This window comes from Tachyglossus aculeatus, chromosome 6 (assembly GCF_015852505.1).
Source record: "Tachyglossus aculeatus isolate mTacAcu1 chromosome 6, mTacAcu1.pri, whole genome shotgun sequence".
Classification (NCBI taxonomy): Eukaryota; Metazoa; Chordata; class Mammalia; order Monotremata; family Tachyglossidae; genus Tachyglossus; species Tachyglossus aculeatus.
In genome coordinates this window covers 38,746,792-38,758,232 of record NC_052071.1, presented here as the reverse complement: position 1 = coordinate 38,758,232, position 11,441 = coordinate 38,746,792, and the positions used below count along the sequence as shown (strand labels likewise).

At 44.6% G+C, this 11,441-nt stretch overlaps 1 protein-coding gene across 2 annotated transcripts in view; it reads right to left on the bottom strand.

The window, feature by feature from the left end:
* Positions 1–8,012, bottom strand: part of TMEM187 (transmembrane protein 187) — a 15,143-nt gene extending 7,131 nt beyond the window's left edge. The window contains exon 1 of one of the 2 annotated variants that reach the window (XM_038748126.1): positions 7,982–8,012. The gene's annotated coding sequence lies outside the window, so the exon portion shown is untranslated. Of the gene's footprint in view, positions 1–6,643; positions 6,713–7,981 lie in introns of those variants that run through there. The other variant, XM_038748127.1, reaches the window with a different exon arrangement.
* Between the last annotated feature and the right edge of the window lie 3,429 nt (positions 8,013–11,441).

The following is an 11,441-nucleotide window of genomic DNA, read 5'->3' as shown; positions in this document are numbered from 1 at the left end:
CTATGTGACTTTGGGCAAGTCACTTCACTTCTCTGGGCCTCAGTTACCTCATCTGTAAAATGGGGATGAAGACTGTGAACCCCATGTGGGGCAACCTGATCACCTTGTAATCTCCCAAGCGTTTAGAACAGTGCTTTGCACATAGTAAGCACTTAATAAATGCCATCATTATTATTATTATTATTATTTTACTTTCCCAGAAAAGGCTTGGTTTGTTACTGAGGTAGAGGTTGGGTTTTGGGGAGAAATTCTCTCTGTTGTTGTCCTCCACCTCCCCACAGAGGAAAGAGTACACTTGAAAGAGCCTCGTCCACCTGCAAATTTGTGCCTAGAAAGATGAAATTCCTCAGGGGCTTTGAAAGCACTCCATCTTCTCTCTTTATTAATGATATTTATTAAATGCCTCCTCAGTGACAACGTTCTGTGCTAAGTGCCGGCATAGATAATAATAATGATGGCATTTGTTAAGCGCTTACTATGTGCCAAGCACTTTTCTAAGCGCTGGGGGATACAAGGTAACCCTGTCCTACACAGGACTCACAATCTAAGAAGTGGAGAGAGTAGGTGGATACTCATTTCATCCCCATTCAAGTTTATCCCCATTTTACAGGTGAGGAAGTGACTTAAGTGACTTATCCAGGGTCACACTTGAGGGTTAAAGCTGGGATTAGAACCCAGAGATCCTGACTCCATCCTATGCTCTTTCTTCTGGACTATTCTTCCTCTCAAACTCTTCAACTAATGATCACTTCCCAGGGAATATAAAGTACTGCCTGGCCTTATTTGTTTAAATACTTAATTCCACTCATTTTTAACAAGAAATGAACTCTTTATTCACCTAACAAGAATGCTACACTCAAAACGGTTTGAGTGGCTAGAACATCAGTATCTAGGCTCAGAAGGTCTGAGCTTTTCTATTTCTCCACCACAGGCTAGTTAGTCTCCATGATAAAAAGGCAGCACCTTTCATGTATCCCCTTCTAGACTGTGAGCCCACTGTTGGGTTGGGACTGTCTCTATATGTTGCCAACTTGGACTTCCCAAGCACTTAGTATAGTGCTCTGCACACAGTAAGCTCTCAATAAATACGATTGATTTTACTTCTACATATCTATTCTATTTATTTTATTTTGTTAGTATGTTTGGTTTTGTTCTCTGTCTCCCCTTTCTAGACTGCGAGCCCACTGTTGGGTAGGGACCGTCTCTATATGTTGCCAACTTGTACTTCCGAAGCGCTTAGTACAGTGCTCTGAACATAGTAAGCGCTCAATAAATACAATTGATTGATTGATTTTACTTGTACATATCTATTCTATTTATTTTATTTTGTTAATATGTTTTGTTCTCTGTCTCCCCCTTCTAGACTGTGAGCCCACTGTTGGGTAGGGACTGTCTCTATATGTTGCCAACTTGTACTTCCCAAGCGCTTAGTCCAGTGGCCTGCACACAGTAAGCGCTCAATAAATACGATTGATTGATTTTACTTGTACATATCTATTCTATTTATTTTATTTTAATATGTTTTGTTCTCTGTCTCCCCCTTCTAGACTGCAAGCCCACTGTTGGGTAGGGACTGTCTGTATATGTTGCCAACTTGTACTTCCAAAGCACTTAGTACAGTGCTCTGAACACAGTAAGCGCTCAATAAATATGATTGATTTTTACTTGTACATATCTATTCTATTTATTTTGTTAATATGTTTTGTTCTCTGTCTTCCCCTTCTAGACTGCGAGCCCACTGTTGGGTAGGGACCGTCTCTATATGTTGCCAACTTGTACTTCCCAAGCGCTTAGTACAGTGCTCTGCACACAGTAAGCGCTCAATAAATACGATTGATTGATTGATGTATGAACTGTCCATGCAGTAAGTGCTCAATAAATACGACTGAATGAATGAATGAAAGAATGTTCCGCTCATCCTGCTAGGGCAAGGGAATAGAAAACGTGGTAAATTTGCTGGGCTACACTACCGAATAGGGTAGGACGCATCCACAGGGTTGCAAGTATGGAACAGATGATATATATATATATATATATCAATGGTATTTACAGAAGTGCAGAACACTGTACTAAGCACTTGGGAGAGTACAATAAAACAAGACTCAGTAGACAGTACCCTGCCCACAATGAACTGTGAGCCCACTGTTGGGTAGGGACTGTCTCTATATGTTGCCAACTTGTACTTCCCAAGTGCTTAGTACAGTGCTCTGCACACAGTAAGTGCTCAATAAATATGCTTGATTGATTGAGCTAACAGTCATTTAGCAGGGGAAAGAGAGGAAGAGAGCAGGGAGAGACAGAGACTGTGTGTGTGTGTGGGGGGGATCATCCCAACTGCTGTAATTAGCTAGGATTTCCCAACCAATTACAAGGTGGAGGTGATTCAAAGGGCAATTGGCAGCCAGTGATAGAGGGAAACCTGCTCCCAATTAAACATCAATCTCCTTTTCTTCTCTCCCCAATCTGATACCTTCATAGCCCGAGAGGTATATAGCCACAAACACTTCCTAGAGAGGGACAGGAGAGGATAAGTGCCAGAAATCGTAACAATCCAAGGTACTGTTGTCAGGTCAGGGTGACATTCCCACACAGACCTTTATTTAGGGCATTTGTTAAGCATTTACTGTGTGCCAGGCAGTGTACTAGGCGCTGGAGCTTAGCTCCCTTCAGGAACTCAACTGGGAATGTCATGAGTCTTCTAGAGTGTGAGCCTGCTGTTGGGTAGGGACTGTCTCTATGTGTTGCCGACTTGTACTTCCCAAGTGCTTAGTACAGTGCTCTACACACAGTAAGTGCTCAATAAATAAGATTGAGTAGTACCCTGGTACAGAGAATTACTTCAGAAGTAGTGTTGGCCAGGCATGTTCTGGTGAGTAGGGTTGGTGCAGCCCAGCACTGATTGCCTAGAAAAATGTTAACTTTATTTTGGATGCTACACTCCTGGCTTTCAAAAATTTTGGGTTTTTTTTTTTTTTTGGGGGGGGGGTGTTAGGATTTTAAGCACCTACTATGTGTCAAGCACTGTTTTAAGCCCTTGGATAGATACAAGTTAATCAGGTCAGACACTGTCCCTTTCCCGAACGGGGCTTACAGTTTTAAGGAGGAGGGAGAACAGGCATTGAATCCCCATTTTACAGCTCGGCAAACTGTGGTGCAGGAAGGGAAGTGGGTTGCCCAAGATCACAGCAGGTAAGTGGCGGAACTGGGAGTAGAACCCAGGATCTCTGACTCTCAGGCCTGTGTTCTTTCCGCTAGGCCACACTGTTTCATTCATTCAGTCGTATTTATTGAGCACTTACTGTGTGCAGAGCACTGTACTAAGCGCTTGGGAAGTACAAGTTGGCGACATATAGAGAAGGTCCCTACCCAACAGCGGGCTCACAGTCTAGAAGGGGGAGACAGACAACAAAACAAAACATATTAACAAAATAAAATGAATAGAATAAATATGTACAGAAATAAATAATTTAAGCGCTTACTAAGTGCAAAGCACTGTTCTAAGTACTGGCGGGGGAATACAAGGTGATCAGGTTTGTTTGTCACCGTGTTTGGATTCCGTTGGGCCAGGACCCTGATAAAGTTGCCCAATTACAATAAATGATAGGCTATAACTCCCTGCTTCTGTCTTAAGGCACTAGCAGCCTGCAAAATTTACACTACTATTCTGATTGAACAACTGCTTGTCAGAAAGCGGTCAGGAATTTTCCTTCTAACACGAGGGTGGAGATTTCAACACTGAAATTGCTGAATTCAATGGAAACTGATGGGTCAGGAAGTAAGAGGTTGAAAAATGCCACCGTGACTCTCATTTTTGATGCTGATTCCTACATTACTGCACCTGTATATATGTTTGTATGTATTTATTACTCTATTTGTACATATTTATCCTATTTTGTTAATGTTTTGTTCTCTGTCTCCCCCTTCTAGACTGTGAGCCCACTGTTGGGTAGGGACCGTCTCTAGATGTTGCCGACTCGTACTTCCCAAGCGCTTAGTCCAGTGCTCCACACACAGTAAGCGCTCAATAAATACGATTGAATGAATGAATTACTGTGTGCATTACTACATTACCAATAGAATGCTTTACACGCTTGGCACTTACTACTTTAGTGAAGCATTGTGGCTCAGTGGAAAGAGCACGGGCTTTGGAGTCAGAGGTCATGGATTCAAATCCTGACTCCGCCGCATGTCTGCTGTGTGACCTTGGGCCAGTCACTTAACTTCTCTGAGCCTCAGTTACCTCATCTGTAAAATGGGGATTAAAAGATTGTGAGCCCCACGTGGGGCAACTTGATCACCTTGTATCCCCCCAGCGCTTAGAACAGTGCTCTGCACATAGTAAGTGCTTAACAAGTGCTATTATTATTATTATTATTATATTAATGTAAAGTTGCAGAAACTCAAGCTCAAATAACTTTTTGGTTCAGTACAATACAAAATAAAAAATTAAGGCTGAGGCAGTGAAACATTAACACATCACATCACTTATCTGACACCATGACCTGCCTCATGTCGCATGAGCGCAACTGTTCTTCTCATTTTAAATCTACTTGCGCTAACGTGAATCAAGCAGGGAATCAGAAGGATCTGGGTTCTAGTCCCGGCTTCACCTCTTGTCTGCTATGTGACCTTGGACAAGTCATTTCACTTCTCTGGGCCTCAGTTCCCTCATCTATAAAAGGGGGATTAAGGCTGAGTCCCAGGGCAGGGACTGTGTCCAACTGGTGCTTAGTACAGTGCCTGGCACTTAGTAAGCACTTAACAAATACTGTTACAAACCAGAACTGACTCGAGATGTGGAAAAAACATCTTCAATGCTTCCATCCTGTTACACCCAAATCATGCAATGGGAATGCATATTGTAGAAAGCTGGGTATTCTTGGAGGTGAGGGGAATCATTTTCTGGCTCACTGATGGAGGAATAACACTGCTTGTCAAAATTGCACCCAGAAATCATGACACAATGTCGAGGGACATTTCAAAGCCATCACATGGGTAATTTGACAGGTTCGGAACAACCAGGTTCCATAATAAGGCCACTTTTGTTTGGAAAAGTTGTAATTTGTACCTGCAAAGTGGCACCCTGCGTGGCTACACACTTATTATTTTGTACTCTCCCAAGCACTTAGTACAGTGCTCCGGACACAGTAAGTGCTCAATAAATATGACTGGCTGACGATTGCAGCAGCTATCCCAATGGGTAAAATTATGCATAAAGACACAGAGCCCTAATCAGCGTACCACTGCCAATCATTTTCCCCCTTCTCCAAACCCCGCCAAGCACTTCTACTTATCCTAGTTGTTCCCTTGGTAGCATAATTATGACAATGTCTAAGAAATGATCGGGCATATAAACCCCTCCCTTCCCCTGCACCCTTTGGAGAGGTTTCATAACTTCATTCATATTTATTGTGTGCTTACTGGGTGTAGAGCACCCTACTAAGTGTTAGTACTAGTACTGTACTAGTCTATTAATCTATTTTACTATTACTCTCATTTATTTATTTTACTTATTTATTTATTTATTTTACTTGTACCTATCTATTCTATTTATTTTATTTTGTCAGTATGTTTGGTTTTGTTCTCTGTCTCCCCCTTCTAGACTGTGAGCCCACTGTTGGGTAGGGACTGTCTCTATATGTTGCCAGCTTGTACTTCCCAAGCGCTTAGTACAGTGCTCTGCACACAGTAAGCGCTCAATAAATACGATTGATTGATTCTAGACTGTGAGCCTGCTGTTGGGTAGAGACCGTCTCTATATGTTGCCAACTTGTACTCCCCAAGCACCTAGTACAGTGCTCTGCACACAGTAAGCGCTCAATAAATACGAATGAATGAATGTACTAGTCTTCTAGACCGTGAGCCCGCTGTTGGGTAGGGACCGTCTCTATATGTTGCCAACTTGTACTTCCCAAGCGCTTAGTACAGTGCTCTGCACACAGTAAGCGCTCAATAAATAAGATTGAATGAATGAATGAGAGTGCTCGGAAAGTACAATGCAGCAACTTCCTCAAGATAAAGAGGAAGCAGCGTGGCTCAGTGGAAAGAGCACGGGTTTGGGAGTCAGAGGTCATGGGTTCAAATCCAGCCTCCTCCAACTGTCAGCTGTGTGACTTTGAGCAAGTCAACTTCTCTGTGCCTCAGTTCCCTCATCTGTAAAAGGGGGATTCAAACTGTGAGCCCCCCCGTGGGACAACCTGATCACCTTGTAACCTCCCTGGCGCTTAAAACAGTGCTTTGCATGTAGTAAGCGCTTAACAAATACCATCATTATAGCTTTCTTCAGAGCCCTACTGAAAGCTCACCTCCTCCAGGAGGCCTTCCCAGACTCAGCCCCCCTTTTTCCTCTCCTCCTCCCCTCTGCCCTTCCCCTCCCCGCAGCCTTTGTGTATATTTGTACATACTACTCCATTTATTTTACTAATGATGTATATATAGCTATAATTCTATTTATTCTGACGTTATTGACACCTGTCTACTTGTTTTTTTTGGTCAGTCTCCCCCTTCTAGACTGTGAGCTCGTTGTTGGGTAGGGACCGTCTCTAGATGTTGCCGATTTGTATCTTCCAAGCGCTCAGTCCACAGTAAGCGCTCAATTAATACGATTGAATGAATTAATGAATGAATATAGGCATGGCATTACCCAGATTGTGGCAGGATAAAAGAGTTCTCCTCGATCTCAAAAAGTGTCGTCTTGAACCTTAAAGGGAATTAGGATTCGATCGTTGGAGACACTCTGAATAACACGACTAATTCTCCTCAAACATCACCGCCTCTCGCCTCAACACCCTCATGGCTCCACCAACTGTCAGCTGTGTGACTTCGGGCAAGTCACTTAACTTCTCTGTGCCTCTGTGCCTAGCTCTCTTCCTCCCTTCAAGGCCCTACTGAGAGCTCACCTGCTCCAGGAGGCCTTCCCAGACTGAGCCCCTTCCTTCCTCTCCCCCTCTCCATCCCCCCATCTTACCTCCTTCCCTTCCCCACAGCACCTGTATATATGTTTGTACATATTTATTACTCTATTTTACTTGTATATATCTATTCTATTTATTTGATTTTGTTAGTATGTTTGGTTTTGTTCTCTGTCTCCCCCTTTTAGACTGTGAGCCCACTGTTGGGTAGGGACTGTCTCTATATGTTGTCAACTTGTACTTCCCAAGCGCTTAGTCCAGTGCTCTGCACACAGTAAGTGCTCAATAAATACGATTGATTGATTGATTAAAGGGAATCAGGACTCGATCGTTGGAGACACTCTGAATAGCACGACTAATTCTCCTCAAACATCACCGCCTCTCGCCTCAACACCCTCGTGGCTCCGCCGACTGTCAGCTGTGTGACTTTGGGCAAGTCACTTCGCTTCTCTGGGCCTCAGTGACCTCATCTGTAAAATGGGGATGAAGACTGTGAACCCCCGTGGGACAACCTGATCACCTTGTAACCTCCCCAGCGCTTAGAACAGTGCTTTGCAATGATGTTGTGAAAAATGGGCAGACTAACGCAGGTGGTCATTTGCTCACTTACTCAACTGTAGTTTGTTCGTCCAAAATCAGGGGTGTTGCGATAAAAGCAGAGAGTGGTCACAACAGAACTTATTTATCTGTACATATGTTTGTACATATTTATTACTCTATTTATTTTACTTGTACATATCTATTCTATTTATTTTATTTTGTTAATATGTTTGGTTCTGTTCTCTGTCTCCCCCTTCTAGACTGTGGGCCCACTGTTGGGTAGGGACTGTCTCTGTATGTTGCCGACTTGGACTTCCCAAGCGCTTAGTACAGTGCTCTGCACACAGTAAGCGCTCAATAAATATGACTGATTGCCTCAGTTACCTCATCTGTAAAATGGGGATGAAGATTGTGAACCCCCTGTGGGACAACCTGATCCCCTTGTAACCTCCCCAGCGCTTAGAACAGTGCTTCGCACATAGTAAGCGCCTAATAAATGCCAACATTATTATTTTGGCGCCGAAACTAACCGTCATGAACATCCGGGCACTTCGGGCACCTTTTCTGTGGGGAGGGGGGGTATGTGGAAAAAACAGAAAGGGCGCATGCGCACAAGGAAGACAGAAGGAGCGGAGCCTCGAAAATCCCCGCTGCTAATTGGACGGGGCTGCGGGAGCCCCGAAAATCCCCGCTGATCATTGGACGGGGCTGCGGGAGCCTCGAAAATCCCCGCTGCTCATTGGACGGGGCTGCGGGCGAACAAGGGCGTGGTTAATGGAGGAGGCGGAAGGCCTGCCAAATGGGGTGGTAAAGACAGGCCTAATGGGGGCAGGGGATGAGGGGGAATAAAATGGGGACTATTTCGGCCTCACGTTTCTTTCGGAGCCGTCTTTTTGACCGTTCGCCCCATCGAACCCCCGGGGAAGCTGAACGCCCTATCCGGACTCGGTTTCTTGACAACATCCGGGGCTAAGGGAGCCATGTTTGTTCTGGGGGGAGGGAAGGGAATTGGACAAGATGGCCGCTCCCGCCGGCTCAATCAATCAATCAGTCAATCGTATTTATTGAGCGCTTACTGTGTGCAGAGCACTGGACTAAGCGCTTGGGAAGTACAGGTTGGCAACATAGAGAGACAGTCCCTACCCAACAGTGGGCTCACAGTCTAAAAGGGGGAGACAGAGAACAAAACCAAACATACTAACAAAATAAAATAAATAGAATAGATAGGTACAAGTAAAATAAATAGAGTAATAAATATGTACAAACATATATACAGGTGCTGTGGGGAAGGGAAGGAGGTAAGATGTGGGGGACGGACAGGGGGGCGAGACTGAGCCCCTTCCTTCCTCTCCCCCTCGTCCCCCTCTCCATCCCCCATCTCACCTCCTTCCCTTCCCCACAGCACCTGTATATATGTAGATATGTTTGTACATATTTATTACTCTATTTATTTTACTTGTACCTATCTAGTCTATTTATTTTGTTAGTCTGTTTGGTTTTGTTCTCCGTCTCCCCCTTTTAGACTGTGAGCCCACTGTTGGGTAGGGACTGTCTCTATGTGTTGCCAATTTGTACTTCCCAAGCGCTTAGTACAGTGCTCTGCACATAGTAAGCGCTCAATAAATACGATTGATTGATTGATAAATGCGATTGAATGAATGACTTGGGCGAAGTGGGGGTTCTTTCCTCACTTGTTTTAAGGGATATCAAAGTGGTAAATGTCCCGAGGAAAATCCAAAAACTTTAATAATGAAGCAAAGTACGGCCGGGGACACGAAACTCTTCCTCGTCTGGCCGGGGGCTCCAGATCCAATTGATGGTTTAAGCGCTTAGTACAGTGCCCTGTACACAGTAAGCGCTCAATAAATACGATTGATGGATGGTTCACGGAGGAGAAGGGAAGGGGCGGGAACGGACGAACCGAAACGGCCATGTCGGTTTTAACGCAACAAGTTTTATCCGGGCATCTGCTCCGCCCCCGTCTTCCTTTGTTGGCGAAAGAAACCGTGACATCTAAAGAGGTGGGGCTAAAATAAGACACTGCTAGTAAGTACGACACCAAAAAAGCGGTTCCTTTTGAGTGAGTCAGTCCTTCAGTTTTTAATCATCATCATCATCATCAATCGTATTTATTGAGCGCTTACTATGTGCAGAGCACTGTACTAAGCGCTTGGGAAGTACAAATTGGCAACATATAGAGACAGTCCCTACCCAACAGTGGGCTCACAGTCTAAAAAGGGGAGACAGAGAACAAAACCAAACATACTAACAAAATAAAATAGAATAGATATGTAGAAATAAATTAAATAAATAAATAAATAGAGTAAAAAATATGTACAAACATATACATATATACAGGTGCTGTGGGGAAGGGAGGGAGGTAAGCTGGGGGGATGGAGAGGGGGACGAGGGGGAGAGGAAGGAAGGGGCTCAGTCTGGGAAGGCCTCCTGGAGGAGGTGAGCTCTCAGCAGGGCCTTGAAGGGAGGAAGAGAGCTAGTTCTCAGGGGAAAAAGCACTTGATTGTATCGCTCTTCCGCCGCCGTTTGACAGGGAAGCATTTCAAAGGACCAATCCTGCTGAAAGATGTTTTTTTCTCCCTGCCGGGCTCCACGGCTCCCAGTGTAAAGGGGCTAAAATGGCTCCCAAGAGCGCAACATCCTCTCCCACTCCGAACATGTAAAATCACACCTTCCCCTAGCTCCACTTAAGGCCTGCACACACATGATTTAAAATAATTTCGGTCTTGATTCCAGGCCCACAGCCTCTGGAGGCTACCGAAGCCCTAACTAGTTAGAGGTTTCTCTAACTAGTTAGAGGTTTGTGTTGCCGACTTGTACTTCCCAAGCGCTTAGTACAGTGCTCTGCATAAAATAATTTCGGTCTTGATTCCAGGCCCACAGCCTCTGGAGGCTACCGAAGCCTTAACTAGTTAGAGGTTTCTCTAACTAGTTAGGTTTCTCTAACTAGTTAGAGGTTTGTGTTGCTGACTTGTACTACCCAAGCGCTTATTACAGTGCTCTGCACACAGTAAATGCTCAATAAATACGATTGACTTCTCGTAATAATAATGATGATTATCCTTCCTCCTTCCCTTCCCCACAGCACCTGTATATATGTATATATGTTTGTACATATTTATTACTCTATTTATTTTACTTGTACATGTCTATTCTATTTATTTTATTTTGTTAATATGTTTGGTTTTGTTCTCTGTCTCCCCCTTCTAGACTGTGAGCCCACTGTTGGGTAGGGACTGTCTCTATATGTTGCCAACTTGTACTTCCCAAGCACTTAGTCCAGTGCTCTGCACACAGTAAGCGCTCAATAAATACGATTGATTGATTGATTGATTGATGGCATTTGTTAAGCGCTTACTACGTGCAAAGCACTGTTCTAAGCACTGGGGGGGGATACAAGGTGATCAGGTTGTCCCACGTGGGGCTCCCAGGCTTCATCCCCATTTTCCAGATGAGGGAACTGAGGCTCAGAGAAGGGAAGCGACTCGCCCAAGGTCACACAGCAGACAGTTCTCAAGTGAGCCCACTGTTGGGTAGGGACTGTCTCTATATGTTGCCAATTGTACTTCCCAAGCGCTTAGTCCAGTGCTCTGCACACAGTAAGCGCTCAATACGATTGATTGATTGATTGAGTGAGGGCACTCATGGGGTTTCCTGTCTAAGAGGGAGGGACAACTGCTATTGAAACCTTATTTAATGCGATGGTTCACGCAGTCCAGCACCTGAACGTTAAACGGCAATAACCCCGAGTCACCGTCTTTCACCCTGAGAAGCAGCGTGGCTCAGTGGAAAGAGCCCGGGGTTTGGAGTCAGAGGTCATGGGTTCAAATCCCGGCTCCGCCACTTGTCAGCTGTGTGACTTTGGGCAAGTCACTTCACTTCTCTGGGCCTCAGTTCCCTCATCTGGAAAATGGGGATTAAGACGAGCGGCTCAGTGGAAAGAGCCCAGCCTTTGGAGTCAGAGGTCATGGG